At 35.1% G+C, this 12,496-nt stretch overlaps 1 protein-coding gene across 4 annotated transcripts in view; it reads right to left on the bottom strand.

Annotated features, from left to right (window-relative positions):
- Positions 1–12,496, bottom strand: part of CFAP54 (cilia and flagella associated protein 54) — a 288,803-nt gene that overhangs the window by 206,036 nt on the left and 70,271 nt on the right. The window lies entirely within an intron of this gene.

Raw genomic sequence — 12,496 nt, 5'->3', positions numbered from 1 at the left:
CGGAGAAAGGTTTTGAACAGATAGTTCTCCAGAGAAGATCTACAAATGGCCAATAAGTACAAAAAAGATGCAAAACATCACTGACCATTTAGGGATGAAAATACAAAACCAGCAAGCTAATTCAAGAGGCAGAAAATTTGAATGCAAGATAGTGATAGAGCTGAGAAACATATCCAAAAAATTCATCCCACAACGTCAGTCTCAACTGATTTCATTTTTAAAAAATTTCAAATCTCAAGGAACTGATAACTCCTATACTATTTAAAAATTTTGTAACTACAGACAAAGATAGATAGTTTCTCAAATAATTTTACAAAATTATTATAACCTTGATAACAAAACTTGAAAAGTGACTGCATGTAAAAACATAGGGCAATCTTCTTACAAATATAAATGCAAGAATTCTAAATAAAATACTAATACATTGAATCTAGCAATATATTAAAGAAATAATGTATGGTAATTATATTGTCTCTCTCCCAGGAATACATGGATAATTTAATATTAGAAAGTGTATGAATACAATTTAATTTATCTATAAATCAAATGAGAAAAAATATGATTATAGGCTCAATGACCAAAAAAATTTTTTTGAGCTTCTTTAATATTCATTGTTTATTTTTTTAAAAAAAAGAGGAGGTAAAAAGGAAAATTTTAAAAATCTTAAGACAAATAAAAATGGAAACACAACATACCAAAATCTATGGAATGCATCAAAAACACTTCTAAGAAGAAAGTTTATAAAGAAAATGCTTCCACTAAGAAAAAAGGAAGATCTGAAATAAACAATCTGACTTTATATTTCAAGGGAACTAGAAAAAGAGCAAAAAGCTAAGCCTAAAATTAGTAGACAGAAGGAAATAACAAAGATGAGAAGGGAAATAAATAAAATAGAGACCAGAAAAATAAAGAAAAGATCAACTAAAATAAGAGCTGGTTTCTTGAAAAGATAAACAGAACTGAAAAACTTTTAGCTAGACTAAGAGAAAAAGGGAGAAGACTCAAATAATATCAGAAATGAAAGAGGAGACATTATAACTGATACCACAGAAATACAAAGAACCATAAGACATTACTATGAACATTACACACCAACAAATTATATAACCTAGAAGAAATTGATCAATAACTTGAAATATATGACTTACCAACTCAGAATCATGAAGAAATAGAAAAGATGAACAGGCCAATAACAAGTAAGGAGATGAATTAGTAATCAAAAACCTCCCAATAAAGAAAAGCCCAGAATCAGAAAAATTTAAAGAATCAATATCAATCATTCTTAAACTATTCCAAAAAAATGAAGAGAAGGGGACACTTCCAAACTGATTTTATGAAGCCAGTATGCCCCTGATAACAAAGCCTGGCAAGGACACTACAACAAAAGAAAATTACAGGTCAACATCCCTGACGAATATAAATGCAAAAATCCTCAACAAAATATTGGTAAACCAAATATAACAATACATTAAAAGGATTATACACCATGATGAAGTAGGATTTATTCCTGGGATGCAAGGATGGCTCAACATAAATGTGATACAAATCAGTAAATGTGATAAACCACATCAACAAAATGAAAGATAAAAATAATATGATCATTTCAATAGATTCAGAAAAAGAATTTAACAAAATTAAACATCCTTTTATGATTAAAAAAAAAAACCTCTCTACAAACTGGATATAGAAGAATCATACCTAAACATAATAAAGGCCATATATGGCAAACCTACTGCTAACATCGTACTCAATGGCAACGGGTTGAAAGCATTCCCACTAAGATCAGGAAGAAGACAAGAGTGCCCATTCTTACCACTCCTATTCAACATGCTACTGGACATCCTAGCCAAAGCAATCAGAAAAGAAAAAGAAATAAAAAGTATCTAAATCTAAAAGAAAGAAGAAAATTGTCTCTGTTTACAGATGACATGATTATATAGAGAGAAAACTGCAAAGACTCAACCAAAACACTGTTAGAACCAATAAACAAATTCAGTAAAGTTGCAAGATCCAAAATCAACATATAAAAATCTGTGGCATTTCTATACACTAACAACAAACTATTCAAAAAATAAAAATAAGAATAAAGAAAACAGTCCCATTTATATTAGTGTCAAAAACAAGAAAAGAGCAATAAACTTAACCATGGAGGTAAAAAAGGTCTGTGCATAAAACGCTGATGAAAGAAACTGAAGAAGACACAAATAAATGGAAAAATTCCCCATGTTCATGGGTAGGAAGAATTAATATTATTGAAATATTCATAGTACACAAAATTATCTACAAATTCAATGCAATCTTTATGAAAATTCCAATGGCATTTTTCACAGAAATAGAAAAGGCAATCCTAAAATTCATATAGAATGACAAAAGATCCAAATAGCTAACACAGACTTGAGCAAGAAGAACAAAGCTGATCTCAAACTATATAACAAAGCTGCAGTAATCAAAAATATGGTATAGATAGATAGAGAGAGAGAGAAAGAAAGGAGGAAGGGAGAGAGAAAGGAAGAAGAAAAGAAGGAAAGAAAGACCAATGGAATAAAATAGAGAGCCCAGAAATATGGTCAACTAATTTTTGACAAAGTCTCCAAGTATATACAATGAAGAAAGGTTCTTTAGGTTCTTTAATAAATAGGTTCTTTAATAAATGGTATTGGGAAAACTAGATATCCATATTTAAAAGAATGAATTTGGACCATTATCTTATTATATGCAAAAATCAACTCAAAATGGATTAGAGACTTAAACATAAGACCTGAAAACCACAAACTCCTAGAAGAAAACATAAAGGAAGAGCTCTTTGACACTGGTTTAGGCAACAATTGTTTTTGGTTCTGACAGAAGAGGTATAGGCAACAAAAACAAAAGTAAATAAGCTAAAAACCTTCAGCACAGCATAGGAAACAATCAACAAAATGAAAAGGCAACCTATGGAAGTGGAGAAAATATTTACAATCTATACATTCAATAAGGCCTTGATATCTAAAATATATAAGGAACTATAAACTCAATAGCAATCAATCCAGTCAAATAACTTAAAAATGGACAAAAAAAACCCAAATAGACATTTTTCCAAAAAAGACATTCAGATGGCCAACAGGTACATGAAATGATGCTCAACATCACTTATCATCAGGGAAATGTAAATAAAAACCACCATGAGATAGTATCTCACACCTGTTAGAATGTCTATTATCAAAAAGACAAATGATAACAAATGTTGGTGTAGATGTGGAGAAAAGGGAACCTTTGTACAATGTTGGTAAGAATGTGAACTGGTACAACCAATGTGGTATACAGTATGGAGGTTCCTCAAAAAATTAAAAATAGAACTATCATATAATCCAGCAATCCCACTTCTGGGTATTTATCCAAAACAAATGAAATCATTATCTTAAGGTGTATCTGCACTCCTATGTTCATTGCAGCATTATTCACTATCACCAAGATGTGAAGACAATCTAAGTGTCCACTGATAGATAAATAAAGAAACTGTGTTACATATATACAATGGAATATTATTCAGCCTTAGAAAATAAGAAAATTCTGCCAATTGGAGTGACATGTATGACCTTGAGGGCATTATACTAATGAAATGAGCCAGACAAAGAGAAATACTGTATGGTATCATGTATATGTGTAATCTGAAAAAATAAAAGTCAAACTCATAGAAACAGTAAGTAGAATGGTGATTGCCAAGGGCAAGAAAGAGGGGATTCAGTCAAGAGGCACAAACTTCCAGTTATAAGATGAATAAGTTCTGAAAATCTAATGTAGAGCATGGTGACTACACTTAATAATAGTGTATTGCATCCTTGAAATCTGGCAAGAAAACATATCTTAAGTGTTCTCACTCAGAAAAAAAAAGGTAACTACATGATACGATAAATGTGTTAATTAAGCTGATTGTGGTAACCATTTTATAATGTACAATAGTCCCTGCTTATCCACAGGAACACATTCCAAGCCCCTCAGTGGATGCCTGAAACCACAGACATATCAAACCCTATATATACCATTTTTTTCTTATACATATATACCTATGATAAAGTTTAATTTATAAATTAGGCACAGTAAGGGATTAGCAATATCTAATAATAAAATAGAACAATTATAACAATATATTATAATAAAAGTTATGTGAATGTGGTCTCAAAATATCTTATTGTACTGTACTCATCCTCTTCCTGTGACAATGTGAGAAGATAAAATGCCTATGTGATGAGATGAAGTGAAGTGAATGTCATAGGCACTGTGACACAGCATTAGGCTACTACTGACCTTCTGAGGATACATCAGAAGGAGAATCATCTGCTTCTGGGCTGTGGTTGTCTGCAGGTAACTGATTCCTCAGAAAGCAAAACCACAGATAAGAGGAAACTACTCTATATGTACATCAAATCATCACATTATACATTCTAAGTATATTACAATTTTATTTGCCAATTATGCCTCAGTAAAGATGGGGGTGTGGCAAACCTCAGTAAACTAGGAAAGCTCTTGCCTTAGCATGAGAAAAATATTAATTTTAGCCAATAGCCAAAATTATGGCTAATAGGGAAGGACTAAAAGAATTATCAATAAAATCCAGAAGGAGACACAATGCCCCTATTCATTTTTGTTCTGGAAGTTCCAGCCAATTTAATAAATTTAAGAAAAGAAATACAGAAAATGAGAAGACAGATGTCTGCCTACCAAATTTCAAATACATTTCACTCTGATACAAAAACCTGTACTGTCTCCCCTGCAGAAGACATGCTAAGTTCAAAGCTTCCATTTGGAGATGGGGACTTGAGCTCAAAAGAAAGGGTAAGACTGGAGATAGGATCCACGAGTCATTTGCATCAAAGTGATATTTAAAACTGAGTGAGTAAACTAGTTCCCTGTGGGAGTGTAGATTATAAAACTGTAGTATCATACATTTTCTCCTAAAATAAAGATTGACCTAAATTGAGATCAGAATGAACTCATTTTTATTGTTTATAGGAAATGGCTAACATTAAGGTCTAAAATCATTAGTTGTGATTAAAATTTATCTGTAATAATAAATGGGCTTTTAAATTCTGCTTGTTCTGTGCAAGGAGGGCTTGAATTTTTTTTTTTTTTTTTTTTTTTTTTTTTTGGCATTTATCGTTAAGAATCTTAGCCATCTGCATAGGACAATTACTCCATCATGTGAGAAGGGGTGTATTAAATGGTAACCATGTTCCTAGGGCCTACACTCAAAACTAATTTCCAGACATGTGGTGCTCAGTATAACTTGAATCATTGAATGAATCAATCAATCAAGGGGATAGGATGGCACCTATTATTCATTACCATCTCTACTTTTTCACTCATTCAACCAAACTGAGAAGAATGGAGAAAATGGATGGAAAGAGAGATGTTAAAGGAGCTGTGTCTTAACACACTATGAAAGAGTCAAGGAATCAGCAGTGCCAGTTCAGCCCAGAGGACACAACTATGGGGCTGGACAGAGGCTCATTGACCTTTCCACCCTATACCATAGACAAAAGACCAGATTTGGCTCCCTGAGAGAACAGATAGGCCCACAGAGCAGGGTTCCCTCAAAAGGCAACAATAGGTAGGAGTTTGATGAGGAAGAGACCAGAATCAAAATGAGGAAGAAGCTTGAGCAGAAAAAGATAAGTAGATTCCTCCCAGATAACTGTGGAAAATTTTAAAGACATTCCTACTTGAACAGAAGGGAGATGAAAGCTATTATATTTTGAACATTAAATGTTAATGTGCCTTCATTTGCGTCACAGACTGTGGAGACCAAGATATTTTAGGCTGCATAAGAACAGGTGAGATCAGCCTGAGGAAAAATTATGCAACACAAGGGAAGGGACCAACACTTTAAAAGTTTCCGTCCTCTGGATTATGTGTGCAGCCTATAAAATGCACCAGCAGCACTGGTTTACTGGCCCTAATATTAACACACACTACTTTTGACCTTATCTCAACTGGCTAGCCAACTGCCCTGGGCTTTCTACACTTATTTCCAAAATTTGCCTCAGCAGTTCATGCTCCAGTAAACCAGTCGGACACTAGCATCTTCTGACTTGAATTTAGCAGCTTCTCTCTCCATATCCATGAACCCAACTGAGATTTTTTAAAACTTCCTGCTTTCTGCCATGGCACAGATATTTCTCCAACCTGGCTATTGATCAATATCATCTATGGAGTTTATTTAAAAATTAAGATATTCCATCCCCACTCCGAACCTATTTAATAAAAATCTCCAGGGATGAGGCTTAAGCGTCTGTATTTTTTTTTTAAGTTTATTTCTTTATTTTGAGAGAGAAAGTGCGGCGGAGGTGGGAGGGCAGCGAGAGACGGAGAGAGAATCCCAGGCAAGCTCTGTGCTCAAACTCACAAACTGTGAGATCATGACCTGGCCTGAAATTAAGAGTTGGAGGCTTAAGCAAGTGAGCCACCCAGGTGCCCCAAACATCTGTATTATTAACAAATGTCAAGGATAATTTTGAAGTACAGCAGCGACTGGGAGTCACTGATTGAAATGAGTTAATCAGCTTCCTACCCTTTCTCTCAGTCTCTAATCTCCTCAACCTCCAGTCATCTAGCCTTTCAATGACTCCTCCTATACTTGTTATGGGGCAAACTCCTCCACAGCCCTTTGTATTCTGATCATGATTATACTTTCTAGCCTTATCTCCTTCTCTACTCTTTTGTTCTCCCATAACTACCTCCTATCCTTCCCTGAGAACCTGTGCTTGTCACGCCTTGAAGGTTTTCCCATGCAACTTCCTCTTCCTGAAGGGTTTTACATCCTTTTCTGTGCTTCAAGACTCACTCAAAAATCACCTCTGAATCCTCCCAAAAGAAGTCCCACACATTTAGGTACTTAACTCTCCTCATTTACCATTCTTTATTTTAGCAGGTATCACACAATACGATCTGTGTACGTGATTGTCTACACTCTCTAAGCAATGAGTGTCTTGGCCACAATGACAGTGCTTTCTTTATCTCTTTAGGTTCAGTAAATGTGTTTTGAATGAAAGATATATGAAATTATGACAGACAAGGATGCTCTATAATGCATTTTAAGACAATATGTTTAAAATGTTCTGATTCAGTCTTGATCAGTTTTAACTTTAGACTCCCCAACTCAGATTCCATGGCCCAATTTGAAATAGACTAATAAAAGCACTAAGGTCTTAAATGAAAGGTAACAAAAGTCTAAAACAGAGTCCTTGATTTATGTAAATCAGATAAATTCTATCATAGTACTCAATGTAAAACCTAGTGCTAGTTAGAAATTAAAATCCTGTGGAGAAATAGGAACCCTCTTGCACTGTTGGTGGGAATGCAAATTGGTGCAGCCACTCTGGAAAACAGTGTGGAGGTTCCTCAAAAAATTAAAAATAGACCTACCCTATGACCCAGCAGTAGCACTGCTAGGAATTTACCCAAGGGATACAGGAGTACTGATGCATAGGGGCACTTGTACCCCAATGTTTATAGCAGCACTCTCAACAATAGCCAAATTATGGAAAGAGCCTAAATGTCCATCACCTGATGAATGGATAAAGAAATTGTGGTTTATATACACAATGGAGTACTACGTGGCAATGAAAAAAGAATGAAATATGGCCCTTTAGTAGCAACGTGGATGGAACTGGAGAGTGTGATGCTAAGTGAAATAAGCCATACAGAGAAAGACAGATACCATATGGTTTCACTCTTATGTGGATCCTGAGAAACTTAACAGAAACCCATGGGGGAGGGGAAAGAAAAAAAAAAAGAGGTTAGAGTGGGAGAGAGCCAAAGTATAAGAGACTCTTAAAAAATTAGAACAAACTGAGGGCTGATGGGGGGGTGGGAAGGAGGGAAGGGTGGGTGATGGGTATTGAAGAGGGCATCTTTTGGGATGAGCACTGGGTGTTGTATGGAAACCAATTTGACAATAAATTTCAAATATTTTTAAAAAATGAAACTAATTTAAAAAAAAAAAGAAATTAAAATCCTAACTTAGTAAGCCAAATCATTGAGTTGCTAAAAGCATTCCATTTATAAGAGAGTGACTGGTACACTAATTAGAAAAAGTATCTATACCCCCATGTTCATCTCAGCATAATTTACAATAGCCAAGACACATTATATATATATATGAATATATAACTCATATGTATGAATATTATTCAGCCATAGAAAAAAAATGAAATCTTGCCATCTGAGACAACATAGATGGACCCTGAGGACATTATGTTAAGTGAAGTCAGAAAAAGACAAATACCATATGATGTCATTCACATATGGAATCTGAAAAAAAACAAGTTCATTGGTGGTTGCCAGTTGGTTGGGGGTGAGAGGTGGGACAAAAATGGGTGAGGTCAAAAGGTACAAATTCCCAGTTACAAAATAAGTCATGGGGGTGTAATGTACAGCCCAGTGACTACAGCTAATAATACTGTATTCCTTATTTAAAAGTTCCTGAGAGTAAATCTGAAAAGTTGTCATCACAAGAAAAAAGATTTTGTAACTGATAACAAATACCTAAGTTAATAAGATTTTTTGCAGTGATCATTTAGCAACATAAACAAATATCGAGCCATTACGTTACACACCTGAAACTAATATAACGTTATATGTCAATTATACATCAATTTTTAAAAAAGAAAGTGATTAGGGCTTTTTAAAGGGGGTTCCTCAAATAAAAGGAAAAAAATATTACCAGAAAAGTAGTCCCAAAAACTCAAGAAAGAAAAATTCCCATGAAACCAGCTCTATTCAACTGTAAAAAGAGAAAATGTTCTCAGTATGGACATGACTGTTGCCTATAACATGTCCAACATGTTGCCTAATATGTCCATCAAAACATATTGTTTTATTGCCATTAAAAATTGTACTGAAGTCCAAAGTACTTTTGTCTGAATGTAAATCTCTGCCTATAGTTCCCATAGAGAAACAGACCTGCTTCTTTTTAGAAGTTACTCAATGCTTACGAGGACAGATTGACATTAAATACGTTTGACATCGACAGTGCAGCAAAACACTTGGGGAAAGATATAATGCAATCTTCAAGGTCATGATTAACAACTATCCATAAAAAACGATCATAAGACTGGAATAATAAAGTGCCATATTTATTACTTGTCTAGTAGACCTCCTGAGGTATATTCTGGATTCTCAGCACTATTACATACATTTTAGAAGGAGATGAAAAGTTAAGTCATATCCAAGAATCCAGTAAAGAAATATTTTTTTATTGCTAAGAATAAAATATACAATTTATAAGATCAATCTCGGAGACAACACAAAAAGAAACATATAGTTTGATAGAGGAAAGTATATCTAGAACACCAAAAAATAGTTCTGATATGATAAAACAGAATGTTCCAGAATGCTTAAAGTGGAAGACAGAGGAGTAGTAGTAGTAATAATAATAATGGCTAACATGTATTGACTGCTTGTTCTGTGCCAAATGCTAAGCATTTTACATGCATCATTTCCTTGAATCTTCCCAAGAACCCCCATTTTATATATGAAGAAATTAAAACTTAGGAGAGCATAAGCAACTTGACCTTGATCATACAGCTAGTCAGTAGCAGAACCAAAACTTTAACCCAACACCCTATACTCCTAACTACTATGTATCTTGTCTTAATACAAAGCTAAGTTAAAAGGAAGCATGGAAAGGCAACCTGGATGAAGTTTCCTACGAAATACCGTTAAAACTTGAAATGTAAGTTAGCTAAAATCTCCCGTCAATAGTTTGAAGTCTAGGGGGTCAAAATATGACTTCACAGGAGGGGGTCAGAATCAGAAAGAATTTGCTCTTTATGGGAAAGACTTCAACATGGAACAATTAAAAAGAGCTGATAAGATCTCTGAAAAAAAATTGATTTACATATATTCTTTCCCCAAAAGCAAATAGAATTGATTTGACTAAAATGCTATAAAATAGGAAGAATAATTATACTTAGTAATCCAATTACCGCTAATGTAATAAAAAGCCAACAGGGACTTTCAGAAGCCCAATAACCAAGACAGGAAAAAGGCGGGGGGCGGGGGGGGAGGTTGGAAATCCCCATAATCAAAAAACAAACCAGTCATTTCATTTAGAAAGCTAACAAGCTATTATCAAAGGTTTGTCTCTCATTCCTGGCAACAAGTTGGTCCACTTATAACTGATTAGGAATAAAATGGACACCTGATGAGATTATGCAGCTCCACAAGGTCAGGAAACTTCTGAAAAACTAAAACAGGGTATGAATTATTTAAGAGTTCTGAAAAGAAAAAGACCCAGGCTTTTCAAACCTTTTTATGGTATCAGGTGACACATCAGTTACTGATTTGGGGATAACTTTATTACAAAATCATGATAATGTAAACCATTCTGTAATATACCCCAGCAGAAATGATTGCCAAGGGAAAGAAATTTATTTGTCTTCTTTAAAGAGAGAAAGTTTGGCAATTTTTTGAGCCATAACATCATTGTTTACGAGAGTACTCTAAGGACTGATCATTAAGCCTTAACACTTGGATAAAAAACTACCATTGAGGAGCAGAGGTGGCTATATATGATTTCAGAACTTCTAAATAAATATTCAACATGTTCCTAGTTGGTGAAATCCTTGTGGAGGACCCCTCAAAAAAAAAAAAAATAGAGCCTCTAAATGCATCTCATGATTCTATCCTAAGAGGACATTATACTTACAATTTTTCTTAAGTTAAAATAGTTTCACTTAAGAAATAGAAGGAAAAGGCACACAGGGAGAAAAGCATGAAAACTTCTGACTTCTCACAACTCCAGTGTGTCCCCAGTGTCAAAGGTAGGAAGATAGAGATATAACAGGGGAATGAGCATATTATGACAGCACGAAGACCAGATTCAGTCATAATAAAACAAAAGGGAAAATCCCAGAGGATTTATTCTCTCCAGGCTCTGAGAGGCCACAAAATTACTCCTGAGAGAAACAGTTCTAAAAGAAAGATAAGTTTTATTTGATGTAGAAATAGGACTGAAGTATTAGTATCCTCCAAGCACCAGATAGTAGCAAGGGGCTTCAGAAGCATCTGATGAGAAAATGAATCTGAACACACCCCCAAAGTTTTCCAACAAAAATCAGGCACCAGTCATCTGAGACTATCCAAACTATCATAAAACTCCTTCATTCAAATGCTAGATATTCAAATTTAATAAGGCTCTCCCCTAATACTGCCAGGACGGACTTACCAACCTTGAACACCAATAGTATCAGTCCATCCAAAATCCTCAGACTTCCTCTGTGGTCTCTTCTTCTTACCATCTTATCCCAATACCCACCCCTCCCCTTGCATCTATGCTTCTGTGACACTGAGACCTATAGGACCACAAGAACTCTATGAGACTTCTAGCTTCAGGAACTTTGTACATGTTGTTTTCTCTTCCATAATATCATTTCCACCCTTTGTCTTCCTCTTTCTCTGCCTGTCAGTATTCAACTTCACGATTCCTTTTCTGTATGTTTCCTTAAACATTACCCACTGCTGGGTTGGGTACTCCTCTGCCTAATTCCCCTGGCACTCTTTGCAATGAAAGCATCTATAGCAATGACCCATAATTACCTACTTACTTATCTATGTTCCCACAGACTGGATTTATCCACAAAGAGGGACCACAAAGAGAAGGCAACCCATCAATATTTCTTAAATAAATAAAGGATTTAATTTGTTTTTATCCCCTGTACTCAGCATAATACCAGGCACACAATCAATGTGCAATAAATATTTGCTGAATGGATGGTAAGTACTCAAAAACATTTTTTGGATGAAGTAATGGACAGATGATCAGAGAGTGCTATATATCAGAAATCTTAAATTCCAATATCCTACTTTGTGACCTCAAATACCTATCCTTCCAGCTCTCTCAGATTCTGATTTTCTGGTCTCTGACCTCACAGAGATGTCTAGTCTCTTGACATCTTCCTAGTCACCAAGCCTTTAAAGACCGTGAGGGTGTCACTTCCCTCTCACTCATTCTGTACCCATTTTTATTATGAACTTTTAACCCATACTATCATTTGTAAAAATCCAGCCCTGAACATATTTCTGCTGTCACAAATATTCTGCTGTCACAGCTACTAAAAATAACACATCAGGATAATGTCATACCACTATGCAGATGGGGCTTCTTAAAAATTCATGGTCTTCAACTTCAGCCAGAACTTTGTGCTGGCCAGTCCTTTAACTTGGAGTCAGCTTCCCCATCCATTCCTCATTCATTCCTCTCCACTCTGTAACCATCTTCTCTCTCCTCGGTCCAACTGTCCACCCTTGCTCTCCGCTGTTGGCAGATATCCCTTGCTTCCTACTCTATCAGATGATTGGCATAAGAAGGCATCAACTCAACTCTCTGCCTCCACACTAATAGACTCACTCTAATCTACATCAGTCTTTTCCTCCTTCCCTTTTATATCAGAGGATGAGGCGTCTGCCCTGCAGCCCACCCTCCACTGAAGATGAATCACTTTATCTGTGTTTTCAA

Source organism: Panthera leo, chromosome B4 (assembly GCF_018350215.1).
Source record: "Panthera leo isolate Ple1 chromosome B4, P.leo_Ple1_pat1.1, whole genome shotgun sequence".
NCBI lineage: Eukaryota > Metazoa > Chordata > Mammalia > Carnivora > Felidae > Panthera > Panthera leo.
The sequence above is the reverse complement of the archived record's forward strand: the minus strand, read 5'-3'. Positions and strand labels throughout refer to the sequence as shown.